The 22,973-nt window shown below is 43.2% G+C and overlaps 1 long non-coding RNA gene across 1 annotated transcript; it reads left to right on the forward strand.

Annotated features, from left to right (window-relative positions):
* The first annotated feature begins 9,104 nt into the window (after nt 1-9,104).
* Nucleotides 9,105-22,733, forward strand: LOC129048782 (uncharacterized). The gene is made up of 3 exons (XR_010135559.1): nt 9,105-9,599; nt 13,224-13,298; nt 18,201-22,733. It is a non-coding gene; the product is annotated as an uncharacterized LOC129048782 (long non-coding RNA).
* The last annotated feature ends 240 nt before the right edge of the window (nt 22,734-22,973 follow it).

Genomic DNA, 22,973 nt, shown 5'->3' on the forward strand with positions numbered 1-22,973 from the left:
ATGTTATTCATCTTTCTGTCAAAGTCGTCACATTAATGTAGCGGGAGAGATTTAGAGGAGATGAATTAAGACTTAAATACACAAAATGACTTGGGGAATATTTAAATACAATACCTTTGATTCTGGTGCGGCATCCTTCCTCACGGGTGTTGCTCATGACTCTTTCCAGGCCCACACAGCCTGGGAATCAACAACTCCCCCTCTCCTGCCGCCTCCCTCCAATGCTTCATTCATCCAACGCTTCTGTGCACCTACCATGTGTGAATTCATTTTCTCCACAGAGCACATATACAATAGCCTGGGTGCCTGTTCTGGCTTAGACAGGCCACTTTTCCTTTGGGGACCTCAGTTTCTTTATTTGGAAAATGGGTGGGTTTGGCTCTGAATTTCAAAGGATTCAGATTCCTTAGAGACAGTTGCAGAGAAACAAAGGGAGCCCAGATGCAGAGTCATGGACCCTCTCCCATCCCTTCATCACAGTTCATTGCTATCTACCTGTATGTACTGGAAGTTGTGTATTATTTTATTTAAAATAAAAACACTTTGGCTTTAAAAAAGAAACTATTTCTTCCTTTCTTCCTTCCATGAGTATTTAGTGAGTCCTTTCCCTGGACTAAACATTGTGTTAAGCATTCAGGATAGTCACTAAGCAAGTCTGACAGGGCTCCTGTCCTCCTGGTCGGGCAGTCCAACTCACATTCCCTGGTGGTACAACTTAGAATAAAGAGTGTCCTGCTGCAATTAAGCAGAGAAAGCTTCCTGAAAGAGGTGGGCTTCAAAACTCCTGCCTCTCCATTTGCTGTGCCTGCTAGACTTTGGGGCAGACAAAGCTCCTTTCTTCCCAGGGGAGTGGGAGACTCAGCTCTGGCTGCAGAGAGGGTGAAGTGAGGACATCAGACTAGAAGCCAAAATTAGAGGCAAGAAGAACAGCCCAGACATTGGGCACCCACTCAATGCATCTCCCCACTGTCTGACTGGGCCCAAGCCAAGAGCCAGAGACCTGGGGAGGTTGCAATCCTATTCCCTTCTCCCATCCACCACACTCGCCCCCAGCCCACACCACAACTCTCACCATCCTCACTTTGCTCTCCCACCTCTCCCCTTCCTCTGCTTGGAGTGGCTGGAGAAGGGGAAAGGGACATCTTCTTGGATTGGAGCCCTTCCCACCCTACTGGTTTTCTCTGACCTCTCCTGGAGCTGCTACACAACAGTAGGGGCAAGGCCTCTTCCCCTGCTGTCCTCCAAACCTCCCACAGATCATTGCTTTCCAGGCAGGGCCAGAGGCACCCCTCAACCTGACCCAGATGGGTTGCTCAGACAGGCTCCAGATTATGTCATAGGGGGCACAAAAAAGAAGTAGACTGGTGAGAGCCCAAGAAAGCTCTGATGAGTTGTTTTTGCTCTTCCTTCTAAATCCAGGTTTCTCAACGATGCTTTCTGTGTGACTTTTAGGTTCAAGAAAAAAGAAATATACTCAGGCTGCTGAGATTGTTGCAAGAACACAGGAATGCGGCCTGATGAAAAGACAGGCCTGGGAGCCGCTCAGGGGCCAACCAGCTTTTGAGACAAGGTCAGCAGATCATGCCCCCAGCAGCAGGCCTTGTCCCTGACCTAGAATCCCTCCACAGAAGAGCCTGGCGACTCTCAGCGTTTGCTTCTCTGGCTTCTACCATCACCAAGGAACTCAGCAGCCAAATCTCTGTACTTCTTACATTCAGACTTCTGAGGGAGAGCACAACAGATGTGACTAGTCACCATCTGGGACTGGCCACCACTCACTGGGAAGGTTTAAAAGCCTGACCGTCACACAGACCACTGGCAGGCTGGAAATTGGCTACCCTGGGGTCTGAGGCCTGCTCCTGGTCCCGTAGCTATCGTGAGAGGATAGGTTAGGCCTGGGGTGGGTTTGGCACAGAGACCCATGCATAAGAAACCCTCAGAAGAGAGCTTGAGGCTTGGGGTATGGCAGCGCTGGGGTTCCCCAGGGGGAGCAGGCCCGAGGGGACAGTGTAACAGGCAGCTACCTGTTTACTCCCCAGGATTCCAGGGAAACAAGAGGGTGGAAAGGAAAGGGATTAGGATTCAGAGCCTGAAGCTTTCAGAATGTGAGACACTCACAAACCAGGTCTATGTGTGATTCTCTGCTTGATCTCAAGGCAGCTTACACAAAGAAAGAATCATAACTCTTCAAGAGTGTGCCTCATTTCTGTTGACCATGTTAGTCTGCAGCGGTGAGCCAGAATGCAGATGTCAGGGTAACAAAGCTTAGAAGGAGATGTACTCAGAACCTAGCACAAGGGGACAGGGTGGGCCCCCAGTCCAGAAAAACCAAGAAGAGGGGCTAGCACACAGTCAGTAGGACCCATGCATTTCTTCAGGCCCTCAGCACCACTCTAGGGGAACATTCCAGGCTGTGTGCTTCAATTCAGAAAGCTCCCAGGAAGAGCAATATGTTCCACCCCTTTTTCTCTTGTTTGCATTGAGTGGGCAGATCTGGCTGTTCCAAAGTCCATTCCCAAACCCTTCCCTTTGCAGGACCTGAGGCCAGACTCCAGGGAACATGCTGACCCTTCTCAGATAGATGTTACTTCCATGGCTGTGTGTTAGAGTTACATGAGATGTTCCATCCCATGGCTGTGTGTTGGAGTTACTTTTCTTAGTGATGAACTTGAGCGTGTGCTGGGTCATCCACACTCTCTTGCTGGGACTCCTTTGTCCTAAAGGAGATGGGTTTGTAATTCAGCTGGCTGGGGAGAAAATAGTGGATCCCACAAAACCTTCCTGAGAGCTGAAATTCTATGAGAGTCATATACAGGCAAACCGAGAACTACTGCTTTTTCTCCCTAAGTCCCTATAAGAAGCCAGGGCAAATCTATAGTTCAGTCAATTCATGGTACAAGGGACAGGGAAAGGCCCTTCACTTGCTGCCAGGCTTCCCAGCCTATCGAGGAGACATTTTATTTTTCTGGAGGCAAGAGAGACATGAGATGACCTCATGAAGTCCTGCTAGGCCTGACCCCCACTGATTCTATTTGAGAGGGGCTGGAGGAGTCCTGGGGTCAGCATAAGGTGTCTCTGACTTCATGCAATAGAACCAGCACATCGTCACCAGTATGTCGAGAGTAAGCCTCTAATACCCAGGCCTTAGTGATATTTGTACTGATAGAGTCTTCCACCCAACACTCTTCTTTTAGGCTCATGGAGAGGATCTTTCAATCCTTCCAAACAAGAATGCAAGGACAAGCTCATCTCTTTATTGCCTGCCTCTTTGCCTCTGCCTATCTGTACCCCAGCAGTAGGGGAAGTCCAGTATCATTGCTCCTGGAATCCTTGAGCCCCAGACAGATGGCAATCAACAGCCTGGTGACAGCGTACATTTAAGCGGCTCTTGATGGCCTTCTCAAGCAGCAGATGGGCAATTTATATGAAAGCATTTTGTAAAATATTTGTTGACACCGAAGCTATTGTTCTATTATTGTTGTTGTTGTTGTTGTTAATACAACACCCTTGCCACTCTCAGAGAATTGAGAGTGGGAATGTTCTTCAAAGATTACAGCCCCCCTGGAGACTGGCTGTCTTCCAGAGATACCTATTTTTAATTTCACTAATGCTTTTCTTCCAAGAGGACACAGAAGTCCCACCTAAAAAGGTGGGACCTACCTAGAGTTCAGTCTCATAGCTTGTTGGACTGCCTGTCCTAGGAATAGAATTTAAATGAATTAATGTTGGGCAATAAAATATACATTGTAATATAAATGTATAAAGTACAAAGGGTCTTGTCTTCCACCCCACCTTCCTACCACAAGCCCGTGAACCCATGTCCCCGAGCCTTTGGCAAATTTGATCCTAGATGCTAAGCTGACACAGAACACCTTCAATCCATGTAGCTTGGTGTGGTGATGACAGTGCCAGGCTAAGAATAAAGAAACCTAGGTCAAAGTCTTGATCTCCCTTTACCAGCTTTGTGCCCTTGGGCGACCCTTGGGACCCTCGATTTCTTCAAAAGCTATGTAACAATTGCTATGGCCTGAATCTTCATGTCCCTCCAAAATTCACATGTTGAAATGTGAGCTCCCAAGGGGATGGCATTAGGAAATGGGGCCCTTTGGGGGGGGGTGGTGATGAAGTTATGAGAGTAGAGGCCTTATGATTGCCATTAGTGCCCTTGCAAAAGAATCCCCAATAAGTTGGGTAGCCCCTTCCGCCATGTGAGGTCACAACAAGAAGGCACCATCTATGAAGCAGGAAACGAGCCTTCCCCACAATCTTGATGTTAGACTTCCAGACTCTGCCTTGATGTTAGACTTCCAGACTCCAGAACTTTGATAAATATATTTTGTTGTTTATAAGCTACCCAATCAATGGCATTGTGTTATAGCAACCTAAATGAACTACAGCAACAATAACACCTATTATTATTGTTGGGAGGACCAAATGAGATAATGGAGGTACACTCCCAAGACCCAGGGCATACTGAGGGCTTAATTAAATAGTCACTGAATTGGAGTTGAAGAAGGCTGTCCACACAAAGTAGGTAGGATTCCAGTGAAGGGCTTGTGGGAATGTGTTCTCCATAGGTTGAGGGCAGAAAATGGCCAAGTCTATGCTATGTTTAGACCTCATCAACCACTAATGAAGGGAAACCCAGCTAGAGGCCCAGCCATAGGACTTGTCAAATTCTAATATGTGGAGTATGTAAAAATCAACAACAATCACCCATGGATTCATTAAAGCAAACAGCCCCTCTTATTTATCAATGCTATTCACCCCAAGTGAAGATGACAACAATCAATTAAATAAACAAATCAAGTTTAAAAAAGCTTAACTCAAGGCAGACATGATTAATTTCCTCATCATTGATTGACATTAACTATATTAGCCAGTTTTGCTATGGTAACAAACAACCCCTAAAATCTTAGCAGCTTATATCTTACAAGCATTTATTTCTTGTTCACAGAGCGTGTTGGCAGCTGCAGATATGCTTCATGAGTCTTCTCATTCAGGGACTTAGGCTGAAAGGGCAGTCCCTAATTTGGGACCTGCTAATCTGACAATAGAAAGAACTGAGCAAGAGAACTGACTGAACACGCCGTACTCCTTGTAGCTTCTGAACTGACTCATATTCCATGAATCCAAGTAAGTCACATGGCCAAGCTTGATGGGGGTGTGGGGAGCTGGCACACAGGGGCAGGAGGTAGGGACATGGAATATAGTCCATTTTCTTGTTTGTTTGTTTGAGATGGAGTCTTGCTCTGTCACCAGGCTGGAGTGCAGTGGCATGATCTCGGCTCACTGCAACATCCGCCTCCCAGGTTCAAGCGATTCCCCTGCCTCAGCCTCCCAAGTAGCTGGGATTACAGGCACCCACCACCACAGCTGGCTAATTTGTATATTTTAGTAGAGATGGGGTTTCATCATGTTGGCCAGGATGGTCTCGATCTCCTGACCTCATAATCCGCCCACCTTGGCTTCCCAAAGTGCTGGGGTTACAGCCGTGAGGCACCACGCCCAGCTATATACTCCATTTTCTAAAGGCCACCACAAGCCACAGGGAAGCCGCATGGATCACAATGCTCTCAAGAGAAAAAAGTGAATATCCTAGAACAACAGTACAATCCACCACCATGAATCTGACCCCGTCCTTCTCACTCCATACACACCCACATGGATTTTCATAGCATTCTTATTTAGAAGATATTCTATGTCCTATTAATATTATATTCATGTATTTGATGCATTTGTGGGGGATGATTTGCAGTACAGGCCATATATCTGGAAGTGTTCTGAACAACTAGGAGCCCCTTCATCCAGACAGTCTGCATACTTTCTCCTGTAATCTTTCCCGCTGGCTCCCTTCATAGATGCCTGGCCTGTCTGGGCTTCCCTTCTCTTAAACTGGTCTCACTTACTAAAGTGACCTTTCTCTTGACTAGGCAGCTACTTTGATGACCTCCTCAAATGCAATGCAAAAGCTGGACTCTCCTCTGCCCCCAAGCACTCCCAGGCTCCTGGGCAGGGTCATCAGCTCCACTCCAGCCATCCCTCCAGACTGGTGCCTGAAAAATAGAATTTCTGCTTCAGGTAATACAGCTGCTTCTCTCTGAATAATGCATGCCGTGCACCACACCGGACCAAGGACAAGCGGTTGAGAAATTGGGGAGCTTTCATGTGATTTCATTATTTGCTTTTAGACCCAAGCATTTGCTGCCATCAGGCATTTCAAAGAGGACAAGACAACAAGGTGTTCTGAGACAAGCAGAGAAGGTCAGTCATCCTTGGGGACTGAGGGGATTCAGCAGAGAAGGCCGGGCCGGACAGCCCTTCCCAGGGGCACAAGGACCTAAAGAGGCACCTCAGTGGGTGTGCCCCATGGGGGGTATAGGAAGGCTTGAAATTTTGAGTAAACGGACTTTCAGGGGGATGCTTCCATAGAGGCTGGGGGCGAACACCTCCATCTACGTCAGTTAGTGACAGAGGCGAGCAGAACACATGGAGAGCTGTGAGACGGCAATTAGGAATCACAGAGTCCAAAGCAAAGGATCATCATTAGTAGAGTAAATGGCCCTTGATGAAGGAAATTTGACTCCAATAAATAGGTGGAGTTCAAGCCAATGAATTAGCCTAGCTACAATAGAATCAGACACCCACCAGCCTGCTCCTACCTGGTTCAGTCTTCCCATAGTACCTGCCTGTGGGGTTCCAATGTGAATCACATTGACCCTAAAGATGTCAGCCTTAAGCACATCCACACCTCACCACCACAGTACACACAGGTTCTGCTCTCACAAGGTTGGCTCTTTCTTTGTCCCTGAAGAGCACACATGAGTTCTCATCTCGTGTCCATGCCATTGCTCACGTCCATGCCCCCACTGGAATCCTCTCCCTACTCCTCTCTGCCTACCCAGATGCTTGCTATAATTTAAGGAGCAACATTGGTCCTACTACTATTTAAGTATTGAAGCTCCCATTGATCTCTCCCTTCTCTCCATTTCTACAATTACCTCCATGAATGGCCAGTTTGTATTATTCTTGATAATTATAATAATACATTATTTCAAAGCATTTCCTCTCTGGTCCTCACATTATGCTGCTCAGAGCTATAGGGTACTCCTGGGTGCCCCCAGGGCCAGGAGGTGGCTCACCCTCAGGACATAAGCCTCATGCTTATGTCCCTGCCCCCTCTAAATACAGCAGCTCAGCTCTTGATCTGTGTTTCATTTTAGCGTTTCACATACAATTTTTTCTGTTTTAAAAGGGATTGCACTATTGATTTAGAAATGACTACATTTTTTATTTCATCCTCATGAGAAGTTTGTGAGGCTTGTAGGACTAGGTATTATCACCCACATTTTGAAGCTGAGGAGCCCGAAGCTCAGGGAGACAAACTATCTCATCAAGAGCACACAGCTGAGAGAAGAGGGAGAATCTCGATTTCTGTCTTTTGAGTCTAAATCCAGTGTATTTACAACCCACACTTGGGCTTATCTCTAACCTAATTGTTAACTTCTCTCAGAAGCAGAAACTGAATTTTTATTATTTATTTATCTGGTTTTCTTACTTGCTTGCTTGCTTTTCTTTCTTTTTTTTTTTTTTTTTTAACGGAGTCTTGCTCTGTCACCCAGTCTGGAGTGGTACAAATGGTACGATCTCAGCTCACTGCAACCTCTGCCTCTGGGGCTCAAGCAATCTTCCTGCCTCAGCCTCCCAAGTAGCGGGGAACGGGGACTACAGGCATGCACCACAATGCCCGGCTGATTTTTGTATTTTTTGTAGAGATAGGGTTTCGCCAGGTTGCCTAGGCTTGTCTTGAACTCCTGGTCTCAAGTGATCCACCCGCCTCGGCCTCCCAAAGTGCTGGAATTACAGGCATGAGCCACTGCACCTGGCCCTTCTCTGTTTGCTTCTGATTCCGAACATGGTTGTGGGCACACAGTAGGTGCTTACTACTTACCTAGCCCTGATTGCAGGTGCACCCTTGGCTTTGCTGGTGATGCAAGGCCTGACCTCACCTTATGCCTTTTTTAGGCAGCACATACCTGTGAGCTGAGTGATTTACAAGGCTGTACTAGGTACCTGGGCATTTTATGTAATTAAAGGGATACTTTCTTGCTCTCTTTCTCTTGCTGTTGACATGGTTACAAAATCTTATTATTAGCCCAGAGGATGGGGTAATAGGACATGACATTCACATTGTCAGTATTTTAAAGAGCTGTAGTTACCTCCTGGAGAATAATCTGTGTATTGTAGCAAGCAATAGTGCTGCTGCTGCACCTGGTGCAGCTTCTGTTTCCCGGCTCCTTCTTCATCCTTCTGCAGTTCTGAGAATGAGGCGTTCCCACCAGGAGGCAAGATCGGGTATCCTTCTTGGCCACCCTGGCCACACTGTGGGGATACACCACCATCCCTGTCCTCATGACCTGGGGAGGAGGCATGCAGGGAACCACCTTTAGGTAAGAGAAGGAGCAGAAGCAGTGGGCTGACTCACAAAGGAAAAAAAAAAAAAGATAAATCAAGATAAAATTGTTTCTAAATTGAATGTTTTTCACTATTTTCAGTGTGGTATCTGCAGTGCTCCAAGATGATTCCCTCTCGGGGGCTTCAGAAAAGCTGTAAATAGAATGAATTGCTTTTAGGGACTTAACTCTGGTAGTTTACTTCTCAAGAAAATATATGCTAATGCATGTAGACTATCATTATTGGGGAGACCTATGTCCCGACTCTTTTATGTCTATGAAGAGCAGGTTTCTGATTGCTAGCATTTTGCCAAAGTCTTTGTCACGCGTGGGCTGAATATCTAGCAGAAAGAGGTGGATTCAGCCACAGCTACATGCTGTGTCTCTCCTAGGCCAAGGTTGGAGGGGGGTCTTGGTTTGCCTAAGAGAAGTTTCTTATGAAACCAGAAAGAAGGAAAGCACAGATTTTTCTAAGAGCCCCAATAAAAGCCAACCCGGTCCAGATTCACCTGCAATTCTGGGACCTCAGAGAGGTATAGAGACAGGGAGGCCCCCGCTCCAAGGGATGGGGGAGCTTCCTTGGTCCAGCAGGATGCGGTGCTACACCCAGCCAGAGGGTGGCAGCACCTCCCACACGCCCCATGGCTTTCTTTGTTTTCTGACCATTCCAGGGCACTGCTGTGGGACCGCCTTCGCCATGCCCAGCGAGCCTCTTCTGCGTCTCTTTCTGCTGTGGCAAAGTGGGTTAAACAGCGCGCGGATTTGCGAGGAACACAGCCAACAAATGAGATATCAAACGCAGCTTCCCATGTAAGAGATCAGACTCCGGCGGGCACACACGCCGGCGCTCTGCTGGAGCTCCTTGGCTCTGCAGCCAGCTTCATTTAGGATTCATAAATACTTTTGCGCACTCCCGCACATACAGCCGCCAAAGGAATTTCATTCTGTATCATCTGCATTCAAATGCAACAAAGTGAAAAAAAATGTGGACATTAAAAAGAAGGAGAAGAAGAAGGAAGAGGCTCTGAAGAAAATCTGAGGCTCGGAGTGGTGGGTGTTGGGTAGCTGATGACTTGAGGAAGGCTTCCCCTACCTCTGTGTTACTACAGAGAAGCCTGTCCCTGACTTCAGTTCACCTGTCGCGTGGTGAGTGAATGCAGCCTAGACCAGCCGGCGTGGGGTATGCTTTTCAATGACACTTTTAAAATAATGAATTGGATGCTTGTCAAGGTAGGCATCAACCTTAGATAGGTGTCGGTCCTAAAGTTCCTCCTTCCAGCTGCTGGGGAGCTGGGACCTTTTGAGCTCCAACTTGGGCCTCAGGTAGCAAACTCAAATGCTTTTGGGAACCAGCCCAGGGAACCCAAAGGTATGAAGCCAGTCAGGTAACTGGAGCGTTCCCGCTCAGGCCGAAGAAGGGAGCAGCTACTCCATCCCAGCTGGTTATTGTCAAGTGAGAACTGTTATCAAGTCCCCCCATTTATCAAAAGAAACCAGAAACACATGTTTTGTTTGTTTGTTTGTTTTGAGATGGAGTCTCGCTCTGTCGCCCAGGCTGGAGTGCAGTGGCGCCATCTTGGCTCACTGCAACCTCCGCCTCACGGGTTCAAGCAACTCTCTGGCTCAGCCTCTCAAGTAGCTGGGATTACAGGCACCTACCATCATGCCCAGATAATTTTTGTATTTTTAGTAAAGACAGGGTTTCACCATCTTGGCCAGGCTAGTCTTGAACTTCCGACCTCGTGATCTACCCGCCTTTGCCTCCCAAAGTGCTGGGATTACAAGCATGAGCCACCGCGCTCGGCCCAGAAACACATGTTTTTAAAACGTATGAAATCTGGTTTTAAGTAATAAGCACCAGTTTTTAAACTATTAAATACTCTGTTGGTCTAACAAAACAATTCCAATAGACTACACCTTGTAGGAATTCTACCCTAAACACCCTAGTCTATCAAAGACTTACCTTCTGTCATTGTTTGAAACACTTATCTGTGTCTCATAATTTGCCAGGTTTTATTTTTCTGACTTGTTCTCCAGCTTTTCGTTGTTTGCTCAGCAAGACTATACGCATTTCAAGGGTAGGGCATGTCTTATTTTTGTTTTTTCCCAGTAGTTCTCAGCTGACAGTAAAAGCTTAGCAATTTTTAGTTAGTTATAACCTAACCTACCCCATTCCACAAAATATTTGACAATTTCTACATAAATGCATGCTATAGAAAATAAAACAAATAATTAGGTGCATCAGAATAAGTGGACTTGGCCGTCTAACCAAGTGCTTTTATAGGCATGGTGCTTGAGTGAGTTTCCTCAGGATAATATCCAAATGTCTTCCTTAGATTATATGCAGACCCAGAAGCTTGGGAGGGTCCCTGGAACATGGGAAAAGCTCACATAGTGTGAATAAAGACAAGGCAAGTGCAATGGCCTTGGAGAATGAGTTCTGTGAATACTAAGGCAGAGAGATCAGGATGTGAGATCCACAACCCACCTGGAACGAGGAACCAAAATAATGAATGGCTGCCTCTCTGTGGAGCTTCTTTTGGTAGTAAATGACAGACATAAAATTGAAACTGGCTTAGGCAAAAAGAGGAAAGTATTTGAAGGATGCTGAAATTATATCCTTCCAAGCCATAGGACAAGAAAGGATTCATTTGGACCCACAGGAAAATCTGAACCAGACATATCATGGTAACTCTGTGTTTCATCTCTGTCTGTTCTTCATTTTCTCTCTGTGCAGCTTCATTTTCTCCCTCAGCAGCAGGCTTCCTCCATGCATTAGGGAACAGAACGACCAACAACATCCATGCCTCCCATCTTGCAGCTTCCACCCCTAGAGAGAACTGCTCCACACTCTTCTCATAGCAAGATGGAAACCCTTGGGGAAGGGCTCTGAATGCCTCACTGGAGTTTAGATGCCCACCTCAGAGCCATCCCATTCAATCATGACAGCTATGACAGGGGTGGCCATGACTGGCCTGGCTTTGGAAAGAGACCCACACATGGAGTAACAACATGGCAGCCTTTATTTAAACCACATGGTTCCTTTTAGAAGAGAAACATTTCCAAGAAGAAGAGGACACTTCCTAGAAGAAGGGAAGGGTGCTGGCAGATCAAATGTCCCTGAAGTTCATATAGCACTTGGCTACAAATGGCTTCTATTTGTATCATCTCATTTTATTTATTTGTCCCTCACAAAACTGTGAGTAGTGTAGGGTAATCTATAATTGTTCCCATTTGACTGGTGGAATAAATAATGTTAAGAGAGACTAAGCAACCAAGGTCACATAGCTTTGAAAAATGGCCAATCCAGTACTCAACTCATATCTTTTTTTTTTCTTTTACTTCAATTCCAACACTCATTCCACTACACAGGAGGTGAGTGGGAAGGTTGTGACTTTCCAGAAAAAATTTTTTATTGCAAGATCATGCTTTTCTGAATAATGTAAAGCCTGGCTGGTAGATCTCTAACTAGGCTGCTCCTCCTCTGTTCTTCAAGGTTTGCTGGAATTTCCTGAGATGCAAGCAGCTGACCTCAATGGCCCTCCCTGCTCAGTTTAAGGATTTTGTTGTCTGCCCAAGATCCATATCCAAAGATTCTACATCCATCCCTACTCCACTCCTGAGTGTGTAATTTGGGGTATTTAGAGGTACTTCTGCCTTATGAAATGACTGGAGTCCTCTGGGCCAGAAGCATGACTACCCATTGGAAAAGAACTGAGACAGGGGAGAAAACACTGCTGGGAATGCAGTGCCAACTGAGATGAAGATGATCCTTTCCATTTTTTCAGCTGAGAGCAGCACCGCTTGCCACTGGTAGATGGCACAGCCCTATGTTAAGTACTATGGCCATGGTGGCAAGGTACTTGGCATCTTCGATGCAAAGATGAAAGAAAGAGGCCTTCTCACCTGTATCACCAGAAGACTCCTGTAGACTCACTGTCTCATGGTCTCTCTTGCTTTTGAGGCAAATAATGAATATGCATCTTTTTTTCATCCTGCCCATCAATGCCCAGAGAAGTCCTGGATCTAATTGATTTGAGTTGGATCAACCAGGCCCTGTGTCCAAGCTGCCTTGCCTGAGTATAGTAAGTGCAGCATACTAAAAAGAAAGAATTACTCCTGACACCAGGATTATATCATTGCCAAATGCGTTGATAATCTATTAAAGATGTGGAATAATATAACACTGCTTATCAATTGAGGGAAGCCATCCTGAGGGGGTGGCAAGTAAGGTTTCGATTTCCCTTTCTGGATGAACCCTGCCCCTCCATCCCACAACGATTTGCTGTTCCCTAGGTTTGGCCTCATGCATAATTCAGTGATCCGCATGGCAGGAAAACATTTAGAAAACTTCTTTTGCCTTCTCGAGGAGGCTGGGGCAAAGGTGGCTTACAGCTATTCATCCATGCAAGGAAAGCTATCTCTGCTGCAGCCCACTGGAAGAGACGGGGCCATGGCCTTTCTCATTCCCATTTGGGGACTTGCCTAAGGGTGACATAATGAATTGCTCTGACCCAGTCAGAGAAGAAAAATACAGGTTGGATGAGATAAATTGATGCCACCCCAGTCTTCCCAGCAGTGCTGGTGGGGACAAACTCCTGCCTTGAGGTTTTGCATTCTCAGAAGAAAACAGTAGTGTTTTTATGTTGTCTACGAAGGTGAAGGAATGGAGTTCTCTGGGGTGTTACAGGGAAACTTACATGAGTTGGCTGGTCTCTAATGTTACATTTATTCGTCTTAAAAATTTAATGATCCTCTGCTATGTTCCAGGCACTGTGCTAGATCCTGGGAATATGTTGAAAATCAATCTCAAAACACACAGAATGTAGTAGGAGACACACACAAGTAAGTAAACTATTGTATTTTGCATCTTTGATGCCTGAGATGTTAGAATCATTTATTGTTTTTATTTATTCTTCAGGTAGATATTTTTGAAGCACCAACTATGTGCCTGAGCCTACTAGATGCTGAGAATACAGCAGTGAATGAGACAAGATAAGGTTTCTAGGGAGGAAGATGAACAATAAACCAGTACACAAAATACATGCACAAGATAGTTACAGATTGAAATATACCCTCTGAAGGAAAGAGTGGATGATATAATAGAAAGTGAAGGGAGTGGGGGTAACTTGGGATAAAAATATCTCTCAGAAGAGGTGATATTTGAGCTGAAATTTATGGATTAGAAGAAGCCAGTCATGCAAAGAGATAAACGAGGAATAATGTTGAAAACAATGGTGTGGCGGTAAATGTTTTGCAGCAAGCTCTCTGGGGGAAAAGAAAGCCCTGATTTGCAGTGGTTGCCAGTTACCATGGTGTAAATACTCCCACATTGCCAGTTTAAAGTTGCCAACGTGATATCCCTTAATGCAGACTTGGGAAGAGATGTGTACAATGGATCCTCACTAGCCTGTGAGAGCTGCCTCCAGCACACCGCTGTTTGCCAGTTACCTGGCCATACTGAGGGACAAGTAGGGAATGGGTCCTGGTCAATGCTAAGGGGTTAGACACAAGATGATGAGACTAGAGAAGGTTCTCTGGAGCTACAGGTTGGGGATCAGAAGTGCTACATTCAGACACAACCATGATATATTATATGGGTAATATGCCCCACCAGTCAATGCAAAAGGCATCATACCTTATCCTTCTTGATACTATTTAAAAATTGGATATTCCCACACCACCCACATAGATATTTTATACTTACTTTAATAAGTTCAATTTAACTGTGTGTGTGTGTGTGTGTGTGTGTGTGTATGGGTGGATGAATAAGGCATGGCATTAGGGGTACAAAAATGAGAAATACTAAGTCCCTCCCCTCATGGCTCTGGCAGTCTGATAGAGAAAAGGGAAATAGGGAAAGAAAACTAACATTTATTAAACATCTACCACTAACATAAATTAAAGAGACCAGTAAAGGGAAACACAGATAGATCACATATATTTGCTATGATATAAAGAAAAGATTTTTTATAGTTTAATACAACTCAAAATATTAAAAGGACAGAATTTCTGGGCCAGTTGGACTAGATGTGTGGTTTCTCTTGGCTCAGACCAGGAAAAAGAAATCTGATAAGAATTGGTCTTATTACTCTTTTGATGATCACCTTGTTTATCCATCAGGGAGGGTTTGGGAAGGACCCAGGAACTCAGCTTATAGACTTTGGCCATTGACAGTTTCCAAAACCAAGAATCTAGAACCCAGAGAGATGGATAATACGGGAGAGTTGTCAATTCATAAAATGCTTTAGCAATACCCAGAGACTCATGGGAGTGAATATTACCATCCTCTCCTTGGCATGCAGATACTATAATTTACAACATGAAGTTTACATAAAAGGAATTGTTCTCTCTGATTGGCATTTGGGAGATGGGCCCTGATGATAAGTGCACTCCTTTGCAGGGCTGGCCAATAATATTTCAGTCTCTGGCCTTTTCAAACCACTTTGTCAGAGGCTCTACAAAGATGCATTGATTTATCTTGTGAAAACAATAAAGAATTTGAGATCCTGGCAGGAAAACCAGAGGAGAAATCCAGCAGGGTTTTAAATCTGGGACCAAAACTTGGGAGAGAAATGTGAATTGGTTATGCATCCAGAAGAGATAGTTGAATCCCATGGAAGGGTGATTATTCCCTCACTTGGAAGTAAAGGAGGAACAGCAGAAAAGGGAAGACAACTTATAGGAATCTGGATGTTGGGGCAGAAGGAGGATGCAGAGAGGAAACTGGAAATGAGATGTTAATTTCTTAGAAACAAATGAAAAGGAAATCATGGAAGTAAAGAGTTTCACAAAGGAGGGCACAGCAAGTTCAAATGTGGCCAAGACAATATGAGATGGAGAACCGAGCAAAGGCCCTTGAAGCAGGTGGTGAAAGACGTCACTGATCATCTCTGTGACAGCAGTTTCACTAACACTAACATCTGTACAGTGTTTTTCAGTTCATGGGGAGAAAACGTCTTCCTCGTCTATTAGCTCATCTGATGCTCATAACAAATGTGATGAAGAAAACGAGGTTCGGATAGTAATTGGCTGATCCAGAAACTGATCCAAGCCTTCTGATCTCAAATCATATCCTGTTTCTGCCGTGTTACATGGTTGTCTTTCAGAAAAGCACTTTGGGGTCGAAGTTGGACTGTAAGAAAGGAGTGAGGTGCAAGGATGTGGCCGAGGTCAAGGGCAACAAGAGTAGAGCATCCACTTTACAAATTTGAGTGAATAGAGGCTGACTAGTAATTTTAGGGACTTTTTTGTTCTAGGATAAAAATAATTATAAATGTTTAGAACCAATGAAAAGCAAAGATTGGGTACAAAGAGAGATGGAGGAAGATCCCAGAAGGGGGAGAAGGGAAATGGGACCAAGAACACATGTGGAGGACTATGTCACAGCAAGACAGTGGGCCTTTGAGGGTGTAAAGGCAGAAGAAATGCTGTGCTGGAGAAAAGAGAATTTGAGGAACACCCTATTGTTGGATGAAAACACAGTGAGGTCATCTTCTGAAGCTAAGAAGAGGAAGGAAAGCTGCTGTGGGGCATTTTCTTCATGGCCTCCTGACACCCTCCTGGGGTTCGAGAAGTCACAGAGATGACTCAACACAGCACTGCCACTTTTTGGCACTGGCTGTTTTCTTTGGGATAACTATGGTATAATGTAAACAGTACTGGGCTTGGGCACCCAACACTCAGAGTACAGTTTTGTCCCTGAGAGGTCTTCTTGGCTTTATGTCCAGGAACTCCAGCTCCTGGACACTGCATCTGAAAATTGTACTGTTATCTCAAATTCACTGGGACAGAATCCAGCAGAAAATAACAGAATCTTAAGTGCCAGAAAAATTACCTGGTCTAATTCTTGGATTCCCTCTGTAACACACCCTACCAATTGCCCTGCTTGATCATTTCCTGTAACAAGGTACTCACTACTTCTTTAGGCAGCTTGCTCCATTTTTAGACATGTCTAATGGATAAAAAAAAAGTCTTCCTTATATTTGTCTTAGATCTGACCTCTGGGCAACTCAGAATACAGAAATAAATTGGCTGATTTCTGTTCCCCTGGGAGTAGTTGTCAAAGATTTGAAGAGAGCCATCATGTATCCTTACATTTTCTATTCTTCAAGGCAAGCAAACCAAATTCTCCTTATTATTTCTGGGCTTCTCACTATCACATTAATTCTCCCCCATACTCACCCCAGGATGCCAATGACTGGTAGGTGTGCCTCTGCTGAGCCCACCTTCTGACTCTACCTTTTCACCTATTCAATTTCTGATCCCCTTGACCAGAGTTCTTTCTTCTGATTCCTCTTCTCTCATTCCCCTCTGAACACTACTGTCAGACTAACCATCCTAAACAAGGTTTGTTACAGGTCACTTCCCTTGTTAGAAAAACTTCAGTGGTTCTCCATTTACTATAAGATGAAGTCCAAATCTGGCATTAAATGCCCTCCAAAATGAGGCATTTCAGTATTGCTCCAAGCTCTTTGTTCTGAATATTCCCCTCCAATGGGTTTATTCATTCATCCTCCCATTTATTCATTGAAGAAACAATTATTGAGTGTCTACTATATGCCAGGCACTATGATAGGCTAATAGAGAACCAAAGATGACAGAGAGATGGTCCTTGACAAGAAGGGGTTCACAGGATGATGGGGAAAAACACCATGTAAGTACACAAGCAATTCAGGTTATTACATGCAGCAAAACACAATCATTAAATATCACACCAATGATGTGTAGCGGTAACAGGAAAGGAAGAGACCCACTCTTCTTGGAGTGGATGGGAGAGCATTCACAGGGAGAGTGATGTTTCAATTGAGACTTGAAGGGTAATAGAAATATGCATGGTTAATAAGAAAAGACAAAAATATTATAAGTAGAAGGAACAGCTTCTGAAAGGCCATGTTCTAGAAAGTTCAAGTTGTCTAACATTTCAGTAGAGTATGTCTAACATTTCAATGTGGAAAATGTGAGAGAAAGCAGTGATGAGCTGGTAAAATTTTAACAACCAGCTTTTTGGGGTGGGGTTACGGGAACCCTGATTTTTAGCATGCCAATTTCTATGGTGTAAACATACCCAACATGGCTGATTTCAAACTTCCAAGACATCATTAAACTCAAAGCTGGGAAAAAATATGCTCGATTGGCTCTCAAAAGCCAGCAGGAAGTAGAGAAGGCTATAATCAGGAAAGGCTTTTTATATGCTATAGAATTGGAATTTTCTGTCCTATATGATTATGGAGAGCCCCTGAAGGGCTTTAGACTAGATAATGTCATGACCAGCTTTGCCTTAACAAAAAAGCAAGTGCAAACTGCCCGTGTGTATGTATGACAGGTAGGGATGGTGTTGGAGAAGTAAGTGATCAAAATTAGGACAGTGATTCCCAACCCTAGCCACATGCCACACATTAGAATTACCCGGGGGAATTAAAAAATAATCATGGTATTGTGACTTCAATCCTGAGATTCTGATTAAATCTGGCTGGGCTGCACCTTGGCTTCAGTAGGTCATAAATGTTCCTCAGGTGATATTAATATACAGCATGGATTGCAGAGCACTGAGTTAGGAGACTATTTCTCTGAAACATATTTTCTAGCTATTCAATTTCATATTTTGCCTTGGGAACATCTCCAGCTGCACCTCTGAACATTCTTCATTTGTCTCGGTCCAATTTGGGTGGCCAGCCCTTCCCTTCAGACTCAGTTCTTCTTGTTTCCCTCCCCTGATGTCTTTTTGTACCTTCTTTTGCTTCCCAGTCTGCACTTACTCAGGAGCCAAATAATGAGTGCCTTTGGATTCCTGCCTTGCTGCTTGCTATGAGACAGCCCTGACCACTCCCACTCCAAGACCTCAGTACCAAAACCCCTAAGCCTTCTCGGAAGGAGAGAAGGGACAGAAGACTGAGAGAAGAGATGACGGATATCTGCATGGATATATGGCTGTAAAAATTACAAGAAATTAATAATAATATAATGATAATGAGTTACCAAATGATTATTGTGGGCTACTTTCTAGATGCTTTTTGTGTATTTGTTTAAATCTTCAACAACTCTATGAAGTAGGTACTATTATTATCATTCCTTTCTTATATATGAGGACATTGAAGCGCAAAGAAAATAAGTAACTTCACCAAGGTCAACAGCTGGTAAGTGGCAAAACCAGCCTACAAACCCATGCAGTTTGGCTCAAGGGATCCTCTTTCTAACCACTAAATTCTTCTGCCTCTTTCAAGAAATATTTTGGTATACTTGAGAGAAGTCTTGGTTATTCACTGGATGTACATGGAGGGAAAAGGAGAAGTTAAATTCTAGGTTGCTGGTATTGGAATTTGAGAGGACAGGAGTTTCACCAAGCAAAACAGAGAATTTAAGAGGAAAAGACATTCTACAGAGTATGGATTTAGACATGTTGAGTTTGTATTGCTATGGTAGATGACCAGCAAATGGCTAAGTATTAGGACCTGACGCTCAGGAAGGGAAATATTAATTGGAAATACAGTATAGGTTTTTACGGTTGTCAGGATTGAGGTGGTGTGGAAGCCATGGGAACAGGGGCAGTCACTGCATTCACCCATGTAGAGTTTGTAGATTGAAAAGAGAGAGGGTCAAAGTCAAGTACTAAGGAGACAAACATTGAATGAGACCTGAGTAAAGGACACTGAGTGCAAAGGTAGAGAGACAGCAGAAGCTTCAGGGGAGCATGATATGGAAGAAACCAAGTGAATATGGAAAAACAAACTAACTCCATTTTTCTCCACTCTACTACTCTCACTCAACAACCAATACTTTACTCCTGGCCACCAAAATGTGTGGTTTTTCCCCCTCACACCCATTCCCAACCAATTCTCTGACACCCAGATGTAGCTGGATATCCTGCAACTTAACTGGATTCCAACACTGTCTACCTGGAGATAGCACAGACTCTACAAGTCAAGGACTCAGACCCACAAGACTGCCTCCCGCTTCATATTTCAATTGCAACTCCCAGGTTGTGATCTTTGCTTCTGACCCTCCAGCTTTAAATCAGGGTTCCCACAATCCCCTCCTTGGGTTCCATAACTTCCTAGGATGGCTCAGAGAAACACATGTTTACTGGTTTCTTATAAACTATATTACAAAGGACACAGATGAACAGTGAAATGAAAAGTTACCTGGGGCAAAGTGTATGGGAAGAGGCACAGAGCTTCCAAGCCTCTCTGTGTACACCACCCTCACAGCACCTTCATGTGTTCAACAACCTGGAACTGCTCTGAACCCTGTAGTTCAGGGAATTTTATGGAGGCTTCATGATGTAGGCGTGATCTATTATTTAACTCAATCTCCAGCCTTTGTCCTCTTCCTGGAAGTCGGGCAGTGGGGTTGAAAGTCCCAAGCTTTTAATCCTGGCTTGGTCTTTCTGGTAACCAACCTCCATCCAGGAACCTACCAAGAGTCACCTCATTAAAACACAAGAAGTCCTTATTGCCTAGGAAATTCTAAAGACTTTAGAAGCTCTTTGACAGAAACTGGGGGCAGAGACCAAGTATGTATGTCTTATTATATCACAATGTCATGCCACTAGGAAGTGGATTATTCCTTGAAAGTGGGAGAGGTTGATCAGTAGTATCAAATATTGTAGCAAGCACAGGTAAATAAGACAGAAAAGTGGTCACTGGATATGAACATAGAAGGTCATTGGTGACTTGCCAGAGTACTTTTAGTGGTGTAGAGTAGTTTTAGTGGTGTAGTAAAAGAGTGAGAGCCATGAGCTGTGATTCATGGGGTATACGGAAAGTGAAGGACACACAAACACAGCCATATATATATATGTATATTAATTATATATATTAGAATACATCTCTATATTAGAAAAATATATATTCGAAAACTTTATAATTTTTAAAACATATATATTTGAATCATGACCATGAGAAACAAAATGAAGCACTTTAAAATGGATGGGGAATTGTGGATGATGTTTTGTAAATGTTTTTGCTTGTTTGATTTTAAGATGGGAAAGCCTTGCAGATGTTTATATATCAAAAGGATAAAGGCAGAAAAGAGAATGAATTTGATCCTGAAGAAATAAGAGAAGGAAAAGTGGCCCAAAGTAGGTGGGAATGATAAACGTTGAACAGAGGGTCATATGATTGTAGAGATTACAAAGTATCCCATTGTGGGTTTAAACACAGATATAGTTAACTCACACCTGATAGCCTTCTTATTCTTTGTGAAGTAGAAAGCCAGAGGTTCAGAGAATGATTAAGGAAAAGATGGGTTTGGAATATCTTCTAAAGGAATATTGACAGTGAATTGTCTAAGCCAAAGGAAAGGTTTGTTAAACAGAATTGAAAACAAGTTCATATTGGAAATTATAAATTTCCAATAATATCAGCTTGTATGGATATAAAATTTTCTCTGACTCTTCTCAGCCATACATGTTTAGGGACAGAGAATATAGATTGCAGAATGAATTTGGAAAGAATGCCAAGTAAGAAAATGGGAGAAAAGAGTTGAAGTTACAAGTGAATAACTCAAGATATCAATGTGGGTTTTATGGTAGGTAAGAGAATGAAATTAAAAGGTAGTTGATAGATGAAAGGAAAATGAGGGATTCACAGGCCTAGAGACATCAGTGGGATTGAAGAGCAAGTACAATGGGAATTAGAAAGTAAAAGACCTGATACACTTATTTTGGCAGAGAAGGGCCACTAGATTTGAAGTTTTCACACTGAAGGAAGAGCCAAATGATGACATATAGGTAAGACACAGCCATATAGGAGTGGAAACAATGTTCAGTGGGATTAAGAAGGTCAAGGAACTTAGGAGCTATTGTGTTGGATCAGCTCTCCAAGAATTCTTAAATATTCCCATGGAGCAGTATGCAGAAGAAGACTCTAAGTGCTTATGACAATGTGATTATACGTTAGGGCATCTCAGGAATCTGTGTAGAATGAGGGCATCATTAAGTTCACTTATTCTTCTTCCCCACACCAGGGTTATACTGTTTCCTCTCACTGCATTAACTGAGACAATCCCCATTTTTTTTGCTCAGGCTCTATCTCTCCAAACCTGGCTGCAGAGTGAAACTCAGCCTTCCCAGTCCTCATATCCCTGATGCTTCTGAGGACAATCTTGCAGGCCCTTTTGGTTCTGAGAGTCTGCTGATTGCTGTCAGAAACTGAAGTGAAAGTGGCAGGTACCAAATGTAGGAGGCTGCAGTTTCCAGAATCTTACACCTTCCTCTCTGGCATGGTCTCCTGGGTGTATTTTCTGACTCTTTTCTGGAAGGTGCAATGGAAGCCACATGGAACTTGATTTCTCCACGAATTCCTGAGTGGGGCTCAGCAAACCAAACTCCTTGGACTGACCTTCCCCCCTCTTTAAGGATGGGCCAGTTTCTTCATGTTTTATGTTACAAAACACAAAAAACAGAGACATTTTCAAAATATAATAAACATTTGTGTTTCTACAACTGAAATTAAACAGAAATTAATATGTTGTCATATCTGCTTCAGATCTCTATTTTTTAAAAGAAATAATTTCAGTTACAGATAATGTCCCACCTACATTCTTCTCCCATCTCTTCACCCCATAGATATCTACTAACTTGAAGTTTGTGTAATGTCCATTTGTGTTTCATGTTTTACTATTTATGTGTGCCTGTAAATAATACATACCCTATTACAATTAATTTTTTCACTCAACTTTTTCTTATGAGCTTTCTCCATGTTGATATATGTGGCTGTAGTCTATTCACTGTAATTATTATATAGTATTTCACTGTATGAATAAACTGCAGTTTCTTAGTTCCCTGATAAGGCACAGTTTATTTTCATTTATTCACTATTAGAAGCAATGCTATCAAGAGAATCCTTGAATTTGTTTTCTTGTGCACATTTACTAGACATGGTAATGTCTAATGTGTCCACAAGAGAGAGGCTAGAAAGGATATTGCCATAGTTTATGTATGGTAAGGGTATATTTAACTTTTTAAGAAACTGCCAAGCTGTTTTTCAAGGTGTTTGTGCCATTGTTTTTATTTCTACCAACAGTGTATGAAAGTTCCTGTAGCTTCAATTCCTTACCAACACTTGGTAATGTGTCTTTTTAATTTTAATCATTCTAGTAGGTATAATAAAGATATCTCATGGTATGGCTTTAATTTACTTTTCTCTTATGACTAATGATGTTCAGCATCTTTTCATGGTATATATTCTTCGTGAACTATCTTAAATGTTTACCAATGTTTCATTGGATTATTTTCTTCTTATTAAGCTGGAATAAGTTCTTTACATAATCTGGATTAAAATTCCTTGTAAAATACATGTATTAAGAATATTTTATTCTAGTCTGTGCCTTACCTTTTCATTTTGCTAGTTTAAAACTTTTAAATTAGTAATTATTTTCTTTAGGGCTTTTGCTTTTTGTGTTTTATTCAAGAAATATTTGCCTACCTCAAAGTCATGATAATTTTATGCTGTGATTTTTTTTGTCTGGAAATATTGTAATTTTAGCTTTTGTGTTTAGGTCTATGATCCATTTTCAGTT

Source organism: Pongo abelii, chromosome 9, assembly GCF_028885655.2.
Source record: "Pongo abelii isolate AG06213 chromosome 9, NHGRI_mPonAbe1-v2.0_pri, whole genome shotgun sequence".
NCBI lineage: Eukaryota > Metazoa > Chordata > Mammalia > Primates > Hominidae > Pongo > Pongo abelii.